Source organism: Phlebotomus papatasi, chromosome 2 (assembly GCF_024763615.1).
Source record: "Phlebotomus papatasi isolate M1 chromosome 2, Ppap_2.1, whole genome shotgun sequence".
NCBI classification, from domain to species: domain Eukaryota; kingdom Metazoa; phylum Arthropoda; class Insecta; order Diptera; family Psychodidae; genus Phlebotomus; species Phlebotomus papatasi.
The window spans coordinates 91,042,582-91,063,074 of NC_077223.1; the positions used below are offsets into that span (position 1 = coordinate 91,042,582).

A 20,493-nucleotide genomic window follows, 5' to 3' on the forward strand; every position below is an offset into this window, starting at 1 on the left:
CTTCAAATATGATTTCAAACTGTATTTTTTGTATGACTGTATTTTACGTTTAATAAATCTGTAATCAATAGGTTAAATGTTAATAAAAAAACTTCGTACTCATACCTTCCTTTCAATCTCTCTGTTGAAAACTTTTACGATCTTTACAGAAAACCTCCGCCTAGTTGTCTTAAGGTTCATCGGTCGACATTTCGATTAGATGTCGTAAGTACCCAAAAAGCAAAATAGCTGTCTTATTGAAGCAAGACTTTGACAAGTCTTTTAAACCATTTTTAAAAGCCTTATAACGAGAGTCTAGCCTTGAAATTCTCATAGAAGCTCCTAAGGGCCTCGTCAGACCTGAGGATAAGCCAAGAGATGGCTTAGCGCAATAATATTCGCAATAACGGTTAAACTACTTTTCCTTCATTTTCCAATAAGTCGTCTCTCGACTCATTGGACAATAAGAATCTCGACAATAAGAACCTAAGCCTCTTAAGAGTGCGCCACTTTGTTTTCAGCTGTTACAGAGACAGAACCAAGACCGCTATAGGGTAGAGTCAGTACTTTTCACCACCATTAAGCTTTAGGGGCCTCGTAAGGTGTGATATTTTTGTCAGACTAAAATGAATTTTTGTATAAAGATACTTTGAAGCAATATCTATCTATATATATAGGATACGTCTCGAGAATTTTAGAGAATCTCATTTAAAAATATGCATTTTCCCCAATTATGATTGTTTCAGTACTTTTCGCCACCTGTTTTAAAACGAATTTCAATTAATTAAGAGTCATATAACGTATTGGAATATTAGAACAGAACATATTATGAGTGTTGAAATGCTACTTATTCTTAAATGCCTTAAATTAGTTGTTTTATATTAGGTGGCGAAAAAGTGCTTACATGGCGAGAAAGGCTGACTCTACCCTAAGTAGCTTAAATAATTTTGGTTCTATAATGTTTTACTGAGAGAATTCTAGAAGACTATTTAAAAAAAAATGCTTCTTGGGTAACTACTTTTGGAAAAATATGTGTTTCAATATGAGTATTTTCTCATTGATAGTTTTTATCACAAAGAAAAAGCCTTTTAATCTGTCTAGTCAATGATGAAAGACAAATCGAACGACATTCTGACAGAAATTCGATCGACATTGCGTCGATTTCAACGAACGTTGCGACGCCTGAATCGTAGCTTGCACCAAATGCAAATACGACAACAGTCGATGCAACTGACGAAGCCAAAGTTTAACTATTAAACCAAAATTCACAAAACTTCTATGGAATTTTCAACAAGTTTTTCTAATTACATGTTTGATGAACATGTTTTCCTACTTTTTCTATTTTTCCATTAATTTCGTGGAATAAACAATTATTATGACTCCGACACACTTTTTAGGTTAGGAAAATTTTATAAAATCAAAATTTCCCATTTGTTTCATTCTAGAAAATTTCGCATATGTCTATTTCACTCTTATGCACTCTTCTTCTTCACTTAAACGTCAAAACAAATTCAATTTAGTTCAATAAAATTTATAGTACGAAAGAATTGGATAGACAAAATGTAAAACTTTTGATGGGGTTATAAATTTTGATTTCGTGTAATTTTCTTGATTCAAAAGATTAAATTATAAGATCAGAAGTATTTGCATATTCCGCTTTAATACGATTTCTGGAGCTTCATTTTGTTTCATAGCTCTTAAAACAAAATTCAACGATGAGTTTAAACCAATTTAGAAGAACGAAATTTAGCTGATGATCTAGTGATAGCAGGGATAAATTCAATTTAGATTTGAGGTTTTTCTGATTCAGAAGGTGTGTAAGTACTGGAAGTATTAGAAACAAATCAAGTAGCACTATTTTAATCTGCTGAATTTGACTAAATAAAAAACTGTGACAGAAGAATTAGGTTTGACAGTAATTGTAATTCAAATTCAAGCAAAGAGTCAGTTATCCGGGGGGCTAAAAAAATTACACGTAATGTGTAGAAATTTTTAAATTGCTCCGGCATCAGGAAAATTTCATGAAATCGAAATTCGCATACCTTCTTCTCACACGAGTTTCATCTGTCTATCTCATTCTTTCGCAATCTTTTTCTTCTTTTAAACATCACAACAAATTCAATTTAGTAGAATCGAATTTGGAGTACGAACGATTGAGGTAGACATATGCAAAACTTGTAAGAAAGGGATATGAATTTTGATTTCATGAAATATTTCTGATCTAAAAGTTGTGTAGGAACCACAAAGATAAAAAAAAAATAAAATTAACAGAAGAAAGTAAAAACATATTTAAAAGGAATAACAAATAAAATGAGGTTTATGTTGTTTTTTTATAAAGTTCAGAAAATGACTTGAACTCCTCATATATCCGAGAACAATATTACTTTCTCTGACTCTTAATTCAATTAAGAGTATTAAAATATTTTATTTTAAGTAAAAGAACTTAATAACTTACACAAAGGTTAATATGCATCATTTAGAGTTACTGCTTTCTTTCGATCATTCTCTAAGTTTTAATTTTATGAGTCATATCAGTCAAATGCTTCAAACTTAATAAAGTAAGCAATTGTAACCGTTGCATTTTCAAGTTTTCTCATCCACGCTTCGTACATAAACACGCGACCAGAAGAAAGCTGTTGGGCAGATGGACAAGTAATTGTCAAAGACAAAAAGAGCCTCCGGGAATCCAGAGGCCAAAAGAATTTTTCGTCTAAGGGGAAAAGCATCTGCATTGAAAGACTGTGCAAATTCTCCAAGATATCTCTAACAATATCTCATCAACTTGAACTGATTGACTCTTTGAGTGATTTTTCTTTCTCCCCACGCTTTTCCACAAGCCATCAATCATTTGACATGGGGTGAGTGCTAAGGAGAGGCTAAGCTCAAAGAGGGCTTTTACAACGTTGCAAAATTCTCAGGAAATTAATTAGCTGTGAAATTTGCGATAAGATGTTAATGATAAGGCAATGGAAGAAAGTTTCATTTGAAGTGTAGATAAATTTTGTGGATATTTTTCTTTTCTTTTTAATTTAAAATCGGGAAGAAACAGGGAGAACACTTTGAGAATCACTGTATGTTCTTATATGTACGCCAATGACCGAGTCCGGGTGAAAGACCTTCCTTGAACAGTGTTCGAATTGTTATGTTGTGTGCGATGGCGATTCTAAAATTGCACACGGTTGCTGTTATGAAATATATGTATAGGAGCCAGAACCCAGCGGAGCATACACACGTTGACTTGTTCTTTTTTTTCCACCTTCCCCCTCGTGCCTCTTGCACTCTTGTGTGTATTTGAGGCACATTCATGCATTTTATGTGCAGCATCATTACACGTAGTAAGAAGACGCGAGATAGCCGGAAAAAAAGCACGCGAGGGAATATGCCAAAAGGAGCAATTGAAAACATGTCTTGCACGATGTTTGCCAGTGATGACGCGCACATGGACACACCGCAGGGAGATGCGGTAAAAGGGCTCCCATTGCAGTTTTTGCACACAAAACACTCACAAGCCATCCTCCGTGCTGACTGATCTGCCAGAGATGGGCGGGAAAAGTACAATAAAGAATAGCTGAGAACATCGCAAAAGATGTAACAGGGCATGAGATGATATACTATGCAAAAGCCATATGACTATCTCTTTACACTAAATCATAAACACCCATACTTTCTACGCCCGTCTCCAACCACGATCCTGGACAATGATTCACCTAAGCAATGTCAAAAAAATTCTAATCTCTCAGAACAACGGTAAATTGCCAGAAGACCAGGAAGGTCTCTAGGAACACCCAAGAAATTTCCGAGAAGAAAGTGAAGATAGCAGAGAAAAGCCATATGCTTAATACTAGAAATTTATCATACATCCATTTACAAGAAATGCAAATGATGATTAACGAATTCATTTTATATAACGACGTTATGACAATACTTTCAACGACGAACTGGCGCAATTGACTTTAGAGGGATGTCTCCAGTGATTGCCAGTGAAAATATTAGTCACCCTAAGATGAAAACACTTTTTTGGTTTTGCCCAGAGCTTTTGATCCTGCTGGGGATTTTCTTCAGTGGACAACTAAATTGTGTTTCCAGAGTCTCTCTTAGGCATCGTGTGGTTCATGGGGTTCCAAATCATCACCAGCAGGAAGTCAATGTAGGGCGGCTTTCCTTCTGGAGAACTTTTCTCAACTATTTTTGAACTTTTTGGTGGTTTTTTCTGAGAAAAAAAGTTCTCCAAAAAGAAAGCCTAAACTTTTTGACCCACGTAACTCTTTAATGCAGCCTGCTGAAGCCACTGAAAGCGGTATCACTTTTTAAGTACCGTAAAGTGGTCTTCAGACTAGAGGTTTAGCTCAGTTCCCGAAGGTCTCAAAATCTTAAATAGAAACCAATTTTATTGGTTTTTCAGAATCTAACAGAACATTTGCCCTTAATAATTCAATCTTAAGTAATTTGTTTTTTAAATAATCTTGACTGATGAGAAATTACAGCAGTTAAGCCATATGACTAAGCCTTATGTCTGAAACCCGTATAAGTGTAAGTGACTTTGACACCTTCCTCTTCGTAAGCTTTATTTACTTCTAGAACTTAAAGATGGTCTTTACCGATCCGATCTACCATGCCTAAGCGGTGAGAACCGTTCTTAAACATTAGAATTAAAGAAAAGCTTACGAACTGTAGGGAGTCTAAGTCACCCGCAGGGGACAGTCACCCTCACTTACGGTAATAAAAGCATAAGGGTCGAAGGAACACCTATTAACACTTTATAAGAAATCATATTTTGACATTTGGCACCTTCTCTTGCATCATTTGCGATATGAAATTTGATCAACTTCTAGGAAAATCTAGAAGGGAAACCTTCTAGGAGAAGGTTAGATCAATGAAGAAACGTCATATTACTTGCAATATATATCTAAATCTAAAACTTTACTGAATAAACCAGCACGGTGCAGGAATTGGTGCGGGGAACTTTATTCTCTACTGTTCGTTAGGTTTTCTTCAAATATGGCACACAAGAATTACCTTCACTGACCGGACTTGGTAAATCAAATCAGGGAAGACCATCCTTAAGTGCTAAAATTAAAGAAAAGCTGACGAAAAGCAGTGCGCAAAGACACTCCCGGAGACCAAAATCACCCGCATCTACGATACAACAGTGTAAAATCAGTAGGGAAAAATACTCTCCCTTCGAACGTTCATGCCTTCGAATAATGTGAATTTTCTTTTACTTTTTGTAAAAGACTTACATATTTCTATTAAATATTAGTTAGCTTATCATCAATTATTGATATTTATTTTAAAACTATGTGTAAGTTTCTTAAGAAAAATAAAAGAAATTTACATTATTCGAAGGCATGAACGTTCGAACGGAGAGTACTTTTCCCTAAAAGAAGTTTTGCATTGGTTTGTGCATGAGGTCGGAAGCAACGTTAAGACGACGACGGACTAATTAAAATGAGACAATTTTAATGCGAAATAAGGTATAGGGTGGAATCACCAGTTCTCGCCAGTGCCCCACTTCTCGCCACTTACATTGAAATTGCTATTTTTCGCAATTTATGAAATAAATGAGTCGCAATTTTTTTGTATTGTTTCTGCTTCTACGCATAGAATCGAAAAATAATAATTATTTGTTTTGGATTCACGATTTTGATCACTTTTTAGAGCAATATTTTAAGCAAGTGCATGGAATCCAACATCTCTTACCAAATGTACTAAGTGTCGTCAAATTTTCATCAGGCCAAAAATACCTATTTGGGTAAATAATTTGTCTATTGAATATTTAATTGCACTTGTGGAATACATAAAATTTGTATTTAGTCAATTAATATTTCATTTTATATTATTTTTGTATAAAAATGAGGCATGGCGAGAAGTGGTAATATTCTGGAATGGATTTTACCACCTGTCGCCATATCTTTTCAATAGGCGACGCTAACTTCACTTCGTACATTCTCAGTTGTCAAATCTGCATTGTTTACTTTTTGCAAAAGCCCCATAATTTGATTTCTCAAATAAAAGTGAAGAAAAATCATTTAAAGAGAGTAATAATAAAGTGATCACAAGGAAAGAGAAATGGTGAATGTATTCTTTTCATAGCATTGCCTAAAATAACCGAGTGTGGTTCTTTTCAAGTGGGTGGCAAGAAGTGGTTACAAATTTTACAAAACTGGCGAAAAGTGGTAAAAAGTGGCGACGAAATGGTTATTTTTGCATTATTAATAAAAATCAGTTTTTTAAGTAGTCCAGCGTTATGTTCTAGGATTATTGTTTTCACGTATCTAGAGCCAATACATCTAAGTAACTTTGTGTCAAATTTGACTTATCTTGTAACAAGGATTCAAAAGTTATGATTAAATGAATTTAATTTTTTCCTAAACATGGCGATAGCCGGTTATTCCACCCTATTGAATTGGATTGAATTGAATTCTGAATTTATTATTACAAGATTTCTATCTTAAATTATGTAAAATTTGTAATAAATTTAATTTTATCAAATGATAAATATTTTTAAAACTATCGTATACAGTAGAAAAAGCAGTAAAAAATGTTTCTATAAAACAAAGTACATTGTCTTTTGCGCCAAGAGATATTAAATTTAACTTTTTTTTCTGTTTTTTAAGTACAATACTAAGAATAAATCTACGGTTTACCCGACTTCTTCCTCTATCTCCTTTACCGTGAGAATTTAAATTTTCATTTTAACGGTCTTCCGTTATGTAACAGTTTGAGTGAAATAAAAATAATTTCCAGTAAATTATAGGTATCATCCACCGTTTAACGACTTCTCCTTACAAAATCATACTTGTAAATAAACCCAGTAATTATTGTAAATCTTTGGAATGGAATGAGGAATAGGTGCTATCGTCAATTATCAGTGCGCTAACTGCTAAATGAAGAGGGGGGACACTTGAGAGCAATCACATCGTAAACGCACTTTCTATCATTGAAACGCATTGGATATTGCATAAGACTTGACATCCCGTGGAATTACCATCCATGTCTGCGGAGAAAGGCTGATACATAGTATGATCTGCAAGTGCGCACATTGGCATTCAACTTTAGTGCATAAGTCTTAGTCTACAAGAGATGCCATGGTGATCGTGCAACAAAAGCGGGTTATGGTTCAATGAATTTGGTCTCTCGTATCGCGGCCGTATCTTCTGACAATAAGTGATTAATTTAATATGTGACCGCAATACATTGTCGTCACTCCATTGAACGTACTTCGAGACATAACACCCTAAAAATGGATATGTAGGAATTTTTTTTGCAATAACCAGGCATTGATAGAGCCAAACAGAGGCGCCACGTGATAGCCTCACTTTTGATAAAAAAAAAGTTTTTTTTCTCAAAAACTCACCTCAAACACCGCCAAATGTCATGATGGATTCTTCCAAGAATAGAATCTGCAATAGAAAATTGAAAGAGATAATTGTAAAAAAATCTGCAAAATTCCAATGAAATCATTATTAGCGTCAAATGGATGGAAAATTAAGTCATTCATTTATTGTTCAGAGGAATAAATCCAATTTGGTTGGGAGAAAGTCCGTAAAAGACATTATTGCTGAAACACGACAGTTTTTACAACATACAAACCACTACTAGTTAATATTTCAATCTTTTATGGCTGTTTGACTCTTACAAATCAATAAAATACCTAGAAGTTTTCTCTATGTGCCCGTTTGGGAGCTTTTGCGTGATGAAAATGCCTACGATGTATATTGATTTTTTTTTCTACATTGCCCATTTTGTGGGAAATATTGCAGAAGAAATAATAAGCAATAACACAGAATAAAAGGATTGAAAGAAATTTTTGCAATCACTGAGAAAAAACTTAAGTGTCTTTACTACCGTTAAATTTGTGGTTTAAATGTTTGTATTAAATTTGACAGCTGTCAGAGTAATTGATTTGTCATAAATTTACGTCAAATTTGATAGGTGGCTTAATAAAAACCATAAAAATCTTGCTCACAGTATCACAAAAAAAAATGAAGAAGTTTGAAAATTGGAAACCATCAACAAAAAGTATATGTCATTAGAATTTAATAAATCGCAAAATTGATAGTTTAGAAATTCGTATCTGTCATACTATCTCAATACGCATCACAAAATTTAGTTGCAATCAGTATTTTGAATATTTGATATAAGTGTAAGGATTGAAAGAAATATTCATATTTTAAAATTTAACACTTCTTAAAATCAGGAACAGTTTAGAGCAATGATAACTATTTGACAGCTGTCACTTAAAATTTAGTCATAATTTCAAAATTAAGTCCCAAATTCCAAACTTAATCAAAAACTGGTTTGTTTAATCAAACAACTGGAAGTTTGAATTCATTCTAACTATTTTTGACAGATGGGGAAACGCAATTATCACTTGCCGTACGTGCTGTCAGATATGTAGTGACATTTAAGAGCCGTCAATATTTTGAATTCTCAACAGTTTAACTGACAGATTAAAACTGAAAAGTAATTCATCTGTGATTTTTTTCCGAGTGATGACATAAGGTAAAGTGCCCTCAAGTCGACCGGTTGAGTTATTTATTCAATTTATTTATATTTGCACTAATATTTGGCGTATGATCTATCATTAACCCATTCAGTCAATGTACTAGAAATACCTGAGATTAAATGTTCATATTTTGAGATTAGTTTTCTACAGATTAATAGATGAATTTTTTGAAAAGAAATTTTTTTAATCTATTATGTCGGCGCGGGGAGCCTGCCTCTAACACGAGCCTTAACGGACACTGAATTTAAATTCTGTACATTAATTCATTACAAACTCTATTGATTTAGATAGAGTAACTATCCAAGAAAACACATTGGCAACCAGAATTCAAATCAGGAAAGAGGATAAAGGCCAATTTTAACAAATTCGACGGGATGTCGAATTTTCCGTCCGACATTTTGAGCAAAATTTTTGCATGACTTTCCGTGAAGCGAGAAAAGAACAACAAAATGTATTCCCATCTCTGTCGGGCTATTTTTTCCAAGTTATTGAAGGACTAAAGTTACTAAAAATCCATTCCCGACAGAAATTCGAATATCAATTGCCGTGGAATAAACCATCTAAAATCACTCAATTTGCGTATGATGTATAATACCATGGTAAGGAATGGGTTAATAGGTCAATTATTCCATAAATAATATGAATCAGTGACAATTTCGTGTAAATTTGCTATCAAACATTCAAAAATTTACCCACCAGTCGAGTTGGGGAACCGGTCGATTCGAGGGCACTTTACCTTAGTTGTGTCTTGTGCTATTTTTTTGTTCAGTGCTTTGGTGAGATAACAAGAAATCTAGAGTGAATTCCTCCAATTTTGCACCTCTTTCCCTCTCGAGCATTATTGTAAACAGAGAAATGAAAAGGTGACGATAAATTTAATATTTACAGCAAAGTTCATTGCCGACAATTTATGTAAATAAATTTTATTTTATTCGAACGGGAGAGAGAGAGAGAAAAAGGAGAGAATTTCGAAAAGTTCAACCGAATAAATGTCCATACGTAATTGCTATTTTTGTCATTCAGTCTTATTTTTTTTTCTCTGGGTTGATTGTCTTTAAGACAGCAGAACTTTCTTCCTGGGGACGATCGCGGGGAAATTCCGCGGGATTTGACAGTGCCTGGACATGGAAGGTGGGCTGGGTTTTGGGATGAATAACTAATGGCTGGGATTTGGGACTTGAGGACTAGATGAAGGCATTAGAAGACCATATGATCTCACCCGAGGCCAGAGGAATGGGACAGTGAGAGTCACACGGAGCGAACAGCTGGGCGACTATTACGCTATTGATGTTGAGTCAGGTCGGTTGAGGTCGTTGGCTCTCTCCCAGTACGCCAAGCTCCGGCATAGAGCTTGGCCAGTTGGTGGGAAAGAGATACCAACATCAGCGAATTGCTCCGATTTTCCAACATACCAAATAATACAAACCAATGTCCGCGGAACACCCAAAGTTCATCACATGCCACTTTTTTTTTTGACCAAAAACCATTTACAATTCTGACGAAAATTTTTGCCGCGACGACCAGAGTTCACTGATCGCCAGGTTTTGGCTTTTTGGCCAAAATCAGTGATTCTTTCCCATTGGAAACCTGGCATTTACCTCCTGTCCGGATTATTTCTGGAAGCATAATTCTTATACGCCCAATTGACTTGTCTACCATGTCAAGGAATTATGAAATTTATGAAAATTTTCTAGGTCTATTAAATACTACAAAGACAAGATATAATTTAAATTGATTAGAAACAAATGCAAGAGAAAGTTTTATGAGTTAGGGTGGAGGAACACCTTATGCTCACAATAAATAACTTATCCACAGCAAAGATTTACCGTAAAAATATTCTTGAAAAAATACTGATTATGGTAAGTACAGAATTTTGTGTCTATGTTATATAAAAATATAGAAAATATAGATATTTTTTGGTAGGGGAAGTGGGATACCTTTGAAATCGGGGTATTTTTCTCCTATTTTTTAAAAGATTGAAGGCTTATGACAACGTATTTTCGATTCATAATTGCTTCGTGGAGTTAAATGATATCATGCTTAAGTCCAGTTCCATTTAAAAGTAAGACAAAAAGCCCTATTTCAGAATTATCCATATTTAAAATTGCCCTAATTCCCCCTATCTGATCCAATGGGATATCTTCACCTGTATTATTGGGCATGCAGTTTGTTTTATTGCAAACTCTTCAGTTGACACACTAAATAAATATGTGATACTACTTTTACAGTATGTAATTCACAAAAAATATGAAAGCAATAATTGTAAGACATAGAAAACTAATAAATTAAGAATTATTCCAATCGTTTGATGTATAAATCTTACTTGTCTTTAAGCTAACAATCTCACCAAATCCTTCTCAACATAAAAATCCTTTTTGTCATTTTCACAGTCACAACCTCACTGTGATTTTCACAATTATTTTTTATAAAATTGTTTTTTTTTTTTAATTTTGACTACTATATTTACTTATAAAACTTATTTCACTTATTTAAAGTTTACTTAATTGGCAAGGGAAATGGTAAACGCGAAAGCAACTTATTAGCGATAGATAAAGTGCTCTATCTAATATCTAATTGAAAGGCATTTGTAAAAGTAACATGGTAATTCCAGTTTTCAGCATAATATTAGTAATTAGGATTGAAAGAGTTTGCTATAATCCAAATTAAATCATATTGGATTAGGTAAAAGAGAAATAGTAGGGATTATCCACAATTTGGGATTACCACCAAAGGAAGTTCATTATTAACCCATTAAAAACAATCAGGTTATGACCCAAGAAAATTATTATTCTCTCAATATTTTTTTAAATACTTCTCTTCACTTCATTAATATCAGATGGATAAGAAAGAATCATAGCTCATATAGTCCCAACGGATTACTAAAATCTTCGACAAATGTGAAAGTGTTTGGTGGAAAACTCTTAACCCTGAGTGCAAAAAATAAGAATGCGGTTCACTTTAGTGTTATCTTTTTCATCCTTTTGAAAGATCAAATACTTTTATTTAAAACTTTATTTGCATGCAATTCACCCTAAATGGTTTTTAGCATCTATTAAATATTCAAGACATCTTTCTATTAATTTATTTATTATAGAATAAATTAGTATAGATTGAGTTTATTAAATTATTCATCAGAAGAGAAAATTTAATCCAAGTAATGGATTTTAGTTGAGGTTCTTCACAATCTTTTTAGACTTTTTCAAATGATCATAAAGCGTCCCTGACATTTTGGAAGCATAAAACATTTAAAATGCCCCAATAATCCTCTGTTATTGCTAAAATGTGCAGATTTAAAACAATTAATATATTTAAAATTATTTACCACAGAGAAAATATAAACACTGCACTGTAATTTCATGACAAAAGCTTTTTTAAACTTATTATCTTATTGGAAGTGTTCGTACTGTGTCTTATTCGAAGTTACAGGGGTACAACTCACGGAATTTAATGGGGCAGCTTTAAAAAATGTCCTGTTTTCTCTTATTTTTAAACGGAACTGGATCTCACCGTGATTTTATTTAATTTTACAAACTCATTGTAAAGCTAAATTGCATTATGATTAGACTTATTTCATTTCAAAAATAGGAGAAAAGTCCATTTTAACACTACTGCGAAAAAAAGAGGGTGCGATTAGCTTTTTTTCCTCATAACTTTAACACTTTTTAGGTGTAAAAATATAATGTTAATAATTAATGCTAATTTTACACCTTTTTAAGGGTAAAATTAACATGAAAAAGGGTAACTTTAACTCCCAATACACATAAAAGGGTAATATTTACACCGATTTTGGGTCATTATTGCACGGTAAAATTAACATTTCCGGAATGTTATTTTAACTTTTTCGGACTTCTCTCAGTGGAAGGTACCCCAATTCAAAGGTGCCCCACTTCTCCCTAATAGCTTTTACTTTTCCTCGATTTTACAAAATAAACTTGGATGATCGGAATACGTTCTCGAAACGTCTCCCGGTTACCGAAAATCATAATAATATAATAATAATATAATAACATAATAATAATATAGTGAAGCTCATTGTCACGTATGATTTAAGAGTAGTAGGGGAAAGTCGTCTGCCTTTAAATGCAGCAACCTTCATATGTTGCGATTTTTTCGTTGTTCTCAAAAGCATAAATTATATTCTATTAACTATTAGGTAGCTATCCATCATCCTCACAAATCATCAAAAAATGGAGAGCCTAGCTCCTATTTCCTAGATGCTAGATCAAAAAAAATGAAAATGAGCTCTAAACTGTAATTTTGATGTTCCACAAATCATGTGATTTTTCATAGTAAAAATCATTTTACAAATAAGTCTTCCATTGTGACACATAGAAGGTTAATCAGGCTTAATATTTCTGTTAATACATTTTGGTTCAGATGACACAATTTTTGTGGGTGGCAAAAATTTGCAAATATCACTCTGCAGCAGCCTTTAAATGCTAATGTCGTGTGCCTTTAAATCCTATCTTTCCATACATCAAAACATGTGAAATCGAACTCCTACTTTTCTCTGACGAACGTCATACAAATACTTATAACCTGCTATCTTGCTCCGGCCGGGATGTTTCAAGTTGACAATTTTCAACTTCAATGGCTTTTTCTTCCAAATTTTCATGTGCAAAACAGTGCTTCAGAAAAATGTGAAGAAAAGTTATTGTTTAATGTCTTTTGACTGCAGTGATGATTTTAGTGAGTGCGTTAGGCTTCAATCTAATCATTTATAGCCCATTTAATTTTATGGATTCAATATTCTCAGTGAAAAAAAAAACATTTAAAGGCAGCTGCCTCGCGTTTGAAGGCAGACTATGCCAGCTGCCTTCATACAAATCGACATCACTTTTTTAATTTCCTCAGAAGGAAAAACTGAGGACTTGCGAGTGCTAAATGAGGTACTCACATACGTCGAATGAACAAGAGAATTTTTTGGTGTAGTAGAAAATAAAATCCATTTTGTGGATTCTTCAGAAAAAAATCTTAAATTTGGAACTCCATTTTTCGTTTGAAGGCAGACGACTTTCCCCTACTAAGAACATCAATAATCCCAGCTGAAGAAGAATCGCTTGATTGCTACACTGAGAAAAAAGAGGGTGCGATAAACTTGTTTCCTCAGAACTTTAACACTTTTTAGGTGTTAAAAATTATCAACATTTTTTAATGTTATTTTTACACCATTGTAATGGTAAAATAACATGAAAAAGGGTAACTTTAACCCCTAATAAACCTAAATAGGGTAATATTTACACAGATTTTGGATTAATACCATATATGCTGGCGCATATAGATTAGACTATTAATTTAATTCCCACCATCAGTCGACTGCCTTTATGGCATGACGGATGGTTTTCTCTCTCTCTCTCTATTATGGCCTGGCCCACTACTTAAGTTAAACGTTTGTAAAAATTTTGTAATAAGATAGATATGAGAGAGATGACAATAAAATGAATGAAATGAATGATTGAATTGAATGAATGAATACCTCAGGATAAAATTAACATTTCCGGAATGTTATTTTAACTTTTTCGGATTTGTCTCAGTGTACGTATGCGGACGAACCATGAGCTGAAAGTTTTCTATAAGGATCCAGACATTACCTATTACACTCATGAGAGCACACCAAGTAATCTGGCTGGGACAGATCCACCTAATGCCAGTTGAAGGAATACACCCAGAAAGCTACACAGAAAAAAATATTTTGTAGAATTGTTCGTAAATGTTTGTGAAATCCTATGGAGGGCTTACGAAATGCTCGTCAATCATATAACCCACAAACAAGTTCGTATAGTTTTGTACTTTTTTCACAAACATTATTCGTAAGCTGATCATTTGACGAACATTTTTTCTACTTTTACAAACATTTGTTCGTAAATGTTCGTAAACACACAAAAAATGTTCGTATAATTTTGTCATTTGTTCGTATTTTTTCGTAAATTTTTGTTTGTCTGGCAAAAATTTACGAACAAATGTTTTTTGTGTGTTTACGAACATTTACGAAGAAATGTTTGTAGAAGTACAAAAAATGTTCGTCAAATGATCATTTTACGAACAATGTTTGTGGAAAAAGTACAAAATTTTACAAACTTGTTTGTGGGTTATACGATTCACGAGCATTTTGTAAGTCTGCCATAGGATTTCACAAACATTTACGAACAATTTTACAAAATATTTTTTTCTGTGTATACTCAGAAAAAAAGTTTTGTCAACTTAACAAGACAAGTTTGTCAAAAGGATGTTCTTCTATACAGAATATGGAAAAGTTTTGTCAAATCGGCGGCCAACTGGATTTTGATAAAAGTTTGTCAAAAGGGTGTTTTCCCATATAAAATGCGAGAAAAAGTTTTGTCAAATTGGTAAATAACATCCTTTTGGCAAAATGTGAACAAAATCCATTTGTTCGATTAACAAAGCTTTTCTTTTTCAGAGTAGAGAAAAGTAGTGCACCACCGAACACTGAAGTTTTTTAATGAGATTTTGGACTTCAGAGGTCGAAACCTGTATGAATTCGTAGACACTATAGGAATGCTATAGGAGTGGCTTAGCCATAAGGCTTAACTTCTGTAGATTCTTATCAGTCGAAAATTTTTGAAAAATTTTGACTTAGAAATGGACTATTAAGGGAAATTAATCTATTTGAATCAGAAGAACAAATTAAATTGGTTGCTATTTAGGATTTTGATACATTCGGAAACTAGGCTAAACCTCTAGTCTGAAGACGGTCTAATCCAAGTTAGATCAACTCATCTCGCACACATTCTGGCTTCGAACATTTTATATTTTTTCCATGTTGCATCAATGAATCTGACTTGGTTTTTCAGGCCTGAAAGGCTTCCCCTAAGTTAATCAAGCCAACAACGAAGTGAATAATCCCCTTCATATTAGAAAAATTTACTACGGAAAATTTTTGCTTCATTCTTAGTTCTTACAACAGGCATATTATGTATTCTTCTTGACCTTAGAAATGTTTCTCAGCAAGAAAAGCCAAACTGAAAGTTTATCTAGAGTAGAGTATCTGATGTCTGAAAGTGGAGAGAGTGCCAAGAGTAATATATTGTAAGAGGTGTAAATACGTTAAAAAGCAAACAAAATATAAAGATTATCATTTAATTGTTAGCAATAAGCAATTTAGCCGTCTTCGCCGAAAGTGAGAGAGTAATTGAGTGGAGAGTATTTAATTCAGGTGAACATTATAAGAGGCTAAGATTGAGCCGATATGATTTTCCATTTTAGCACCCAAGCCAAAAAGAATGTGCTTCAGTTAAAGCTGCGCTCAAACCTTTTTATGGAGTTGATGTACGAAGTCACTAATCTCAGGAGTATGCTTAATTTATGAGTGGAAATTTGTATAATTGTTCATTGGCTAGAGGTTTAAGGTCAATTGGGGCCTCGAAATTTCACTTTTTTGCACTGTTTTTTGGGGCCCCAAATGTTTTGGGAAGGCAAATAGCTCCTCCCCTGTGACTTTGGATGGTTCATTGAGGTGCAGAAAGTCAATTCCATTTGGAGTCATTCACTTTTCCAAAGAGTGAGAGACATATACGACCAAGGAGAATTGCTTTTGCCAATTTGTAACTCTCTGCGAAAAATTTTGCGTGCTCTTGAACATCTTGGAGAGCCGTGATGGTGAAAAAGACCTCCTGAGGTCATCACCTGGGATGGAAACCTTGTCAAGAAACTCCCATGACTCTTTTCACCCAAAATCGAATGGCGGGACCTTCTCTTTGCAAAATTCCAGGCTACCAGCAAACATTTCTCGCTTATCACGTTTCTAGCAAATGATCTTAGAAATGACCAAAAACGAATCATCCACGAAGAAAGAGTGAAAATTGTTAATTTCCAAGAGGCAATTATATAGCAAAAAAAGCAAATGACCGTTAAGGTTAATTGTCGGGTGTCAAATCACACGCACAATAGATAATTTTCCCACATAATCACCAAGCTCCATTGAACATGGACCACACAGAAAAGTCTTTTCTGTTCCACTTTAACGCATATTCACAACATTTTTTTCCCCATTCCGCCAAAAAATTATGGCTAATTATTGAGCGAGAAAACACAATTTTTACCGAATTAAAGTGTGGATGGTTCTTTTAAAAAAACAACCATCAACGGTCACAATTGGAGCCTCTTTTCCCATTTCCAACTGAAAAAGCATCAGTGTTTAGCTACACTTTTGCTGCCTAATTTCACTTTCTCAGACACCGAAACACGGCCCACAAAACATTCCATCTAACATTTCTTTTCAGTTTCATTTTGTGCCCAAAAAGTCCACAATGGAGAGACCTTGAAAGATCACGACATTCAATTAGTAATTTGACATTCAAATAAAAAAGTGCGTGTGAGACATTGCCGAAATAAGAGTTTCTTTTCTCCAACGCACCTCCATGTGAATCGCCCATTGTCTTTTGGACCTTTTAAATGAAGAGCATTTTCGTGAATTAGAACAATTTAGGTCAAAGACAAGGCTATGGCGCCCTTTAGTTCCTCACGATTAATTCAGCATTGCATTGGATTTTGTTAGAACAATTTATTATAATAGAGATTATGTAAATCAAGTTCAAACTTATCAATTTTGGGATTGAACCACTTTAAATGGATTTAGGGAGAGGTCGTAGAATTAGTTGAACTGCCAAAAGTGCTAAACGAAACGAAGATTCATTTCTGCTTTTTTTTGAAGAGTCCTACACAAAAGACAATTTAACAATGACAAATAAAAAAATTTAAAAAGACATAATCAATTGAAAAAATGGTTCTCAATACGTGATTCTTCATAATGGTCCATTCACATGTGAAAGCAAAATATCCAATATTTAAATTTCCGAATTTATCAAAGCTTGTTAAAATCCCGCTGACTTTTATTCTGCAATGTCAATTGATGAAAGAAAGCATTATTTAAGTTGTAGATTACTCAAAAATTCATTGACGTTGACAAGCATTTTCTTCGCGTGAGGGCACTGATTTCTGCCACAAGTGGCGCTCTTCACTCTTCTCAATTTTCTATTCTCAAATTAATAACAGAAAAATACCCCCAAATAATAAAAACAAATGAGAATTATTCTAATCTCTCGATTGAATATTCTTATGCCCATATTCATATTCACAGCCCTTGAGTACTAAAAACTGTTTTCCTTAATTTTTCAAATTTTCCAGAAAAAATGACAAAAGTGAATACAGGAAAATTATTTCGAATTACTTAAATGGTCTTAAGTCTTGAATTTGATAAGAATGTCATTAAAGCTGTCATTACATCTATTAAATCCCAAGTAACTCTTCAGGGTCATAATTTAGTAAACCATGTATCTAATAAATAATAATATAAAAATCAGAAAGGTAAAATAGTTTAAGGAAATCGAGAAAATCAGATTTTGAATATACCTAAAGTTATAGTTTTAAAAGTATAACTGACACAAATTCAAAATACAAAGCTCTGACAGCTTTTAAAATTTCTAACAGCTGTCATACAATTCGTCCATTGCGTCATAGAATTGCGTACCGTAGATGCGGGTAACTTCGCCCCCGTAATGTTCGTAAACTTTTCTTTAATTCTAACGTGTAAGAATGATCTTCATCGATCAAACATGATATAGATCGAATCAGTAAAGACCATCCTAAAGTGCTAGAATTAAAGAAGAGCTTACGAACAGGGAGGGGGGGGGGGTTAAAGTCACCCATAGAGGACAAAGTCCCCCTCATCCACGGTATGTCAAATTTAAGCCAAATAAGAAACCAAATTTCAAAATTAGATTTTAATATTAAAAATAAATTGTAAAAAAAGATGGTTAGTTAAAAATAATTTTGTTGGTCAATCATTTAAAAAGAAATATAGACATTATTTAAAAATATGGTCGGTATGTTTTAATCAGAAATAACCCTAATAAAAATCAGTTCAATTTATGTAATTAGAAAACGATATTTTTCGTTTTCTGTTGTTTTTTTTTTATTAAGAATTGAAGCCATTGTTGCTAGTAGGTTAGGTTAAGTTTCTATTCTATTTTATTAAATGACCACTATCTTTGAATATTCGACTTATAAGATAAGATCTTTATTATTTATTGCTTTTCTTGGTTTATATTTTTTGATTTTATCAAATGACTCTGAGTTTTTCATTCATTTATTTCTTTTTGTTTCAATATTTTCGCTTTTACGTTTGTGATAGTTTGAATATTTATATTTATAATAGATCTACTTTTTAATTTGTATTTCTTCACTAGCTTTAACATAATTTAGAAAAAAAAAACCTTAGACATAACTTTGTTTATTGAACTAATATTAATTTATTAATTAACACTAAATCTATCAAGACCCGGTCAAAGTGACCGGTTTAAAACTTTTAAAAATTAACACATATTTAAACGGTGCAATGTATCTATCAAACTTTATGAATTTCTCTAAATATGCATGTTGTATATTTTTCAGTGTTTAAATTTAAATTTTTCTTTTCCAAGAAAAAATTATTTAGTATCCTACCCTACCGCGGTCTGCCATTTGACTGAGCGCGCTAGGAAAAACCACTAAGAACAGTCGGTAGGTTTAGTGTTAAATATTTGTTTTTTTACCGTTTATGTCAAACACCTGTCACAGTCCGTTTCAGTTCTTTATTCAGTGAACATACAAGTCCTAAAATATGTTTGGAAAAACGTCTGTGCGATGTTTATTTCCTTGGCTTATTTAATTAATGAAGGAGTGTTCCATCGATTCGCTTTAGAGGTTGGTTAATAACGCTAAGACAGCGATGGCCGCAAGAAGCGTAAAAATTGTCTTAAGAAAGACGAAAAAAAATCGATACAAAATACAGTCTTTTTCACAACTTACTTACTATCAGTCGTTTTAGAAAATCGGAAGTATTTCACAGAAATTTCAAATGTGAATTGTAGTTTCTTTTCTTTGTGTTAAAAATTCTTAAAGGTTTTCGATTAGTTTTAGAAGGACCTAAACATTGCTTGATGTACCAGTGGATTAATTCCATGATGTTTAGGAAGAATTCAAATGAATAATGAATTTAAATTGATATTATTATTATTAAAGGAATATTATTTTTATCGTGTTATTAGCTGTCAAATGTGACATTTAATATTTCTTTATCACAATGCAGGGTTTTGATCATCTTGGATTACTGAAAGAGATATCTGAAAATATCAGTATTAAGTAAATTCTCGTGACATCTACACATCTACACAAATTTATGTCCATATTGAAGCAAACTGGCTACGTTTATGACCTCTATGTTAGAAACATTTATGTCCGTATTTAAGCAAACTTCCTACGCTTGTGTAGGAAAACCTGTCAAATATGGTCATAAAGTTACCTAGTGTGTAGAGGCCATTGCAAGAAAAAATGTCAAATATGGACATAAATTTCTCTAGTATGCAGAGGCTATGAGACGTTTTTATGTCAATATTCAGTTATTTCCAGGATAATTTTGCAAAGAGATGATTTAGTCAAAAATAGGTAAATTCTACACCATTTTGACCTCCAAAGTCTATAAATTCCAGATCTCTTTGCGAGTATTCAAATTTGTAGGTTTTATCGACCTCGAAGTACGGTTCTAAATAAATTTTTCACATAACCCCAAAAACGTCGTGAAGGTGATATACTGCCCTATGGACCTCCTGGGTATTTTGTGGACTGAGAAAATAAAAAAATGCAAGCAAGCTCGAGGGGTATTTTCTAAAAGTTGTTAAATCAATTGGTGATTTTCTCAGCATCATCCAGTGGAAATAAGTTGAAGAAATTTCAATGAAATTGGCTTGAAATGCCACTTCCGAGTTTCGAAGGTGCTGAGAAATTGCCCCAGCATCATCTCTTGTGGCTGTATTTGACTTTTATGCAAATCCTCCGGAGATTCACAAGTGAAAACATTCTGACGTGGATGTGTGAAGACTGGTCAATCAATTGCATCTTAACACGATGATTATGTCTGTCTCAAGAGAGATGCTGCATGAGAGTGAAATCTTACGTAAAAAGGGGCGAAAAGGTAAATCTTGAGTGCATTTGAGTGCATGGACAAGCAC

At 33.4% G+C, this 20,493-nt stretch overlaps 1 protein-coding gene across 4 annotated transcripts in view; it reads right to left on the reverse strand.

The window, feature by feature from the left end:
- LOC129802374 (ecdysone-induced protein 74EF) overlaps positions 1-20,493 on the reverse strand; it is a 337,693-nt gene that overhangs the window by 269,252 nt on the left and 47,948 nt on the right. For all 4 annotated transcript variants that reach the window (XM_055848136.1, XM_055848135.1, XM_055848134.1 and 1 more), the window contains exon 2: positions 7,337-7,382. The gene's annotated coding sequence lies outside the window, so the exon portion shown is untranslated. The remainder of the gene's footprint in view (positions 1-7,336; positions 7,383-20,493) is intronic.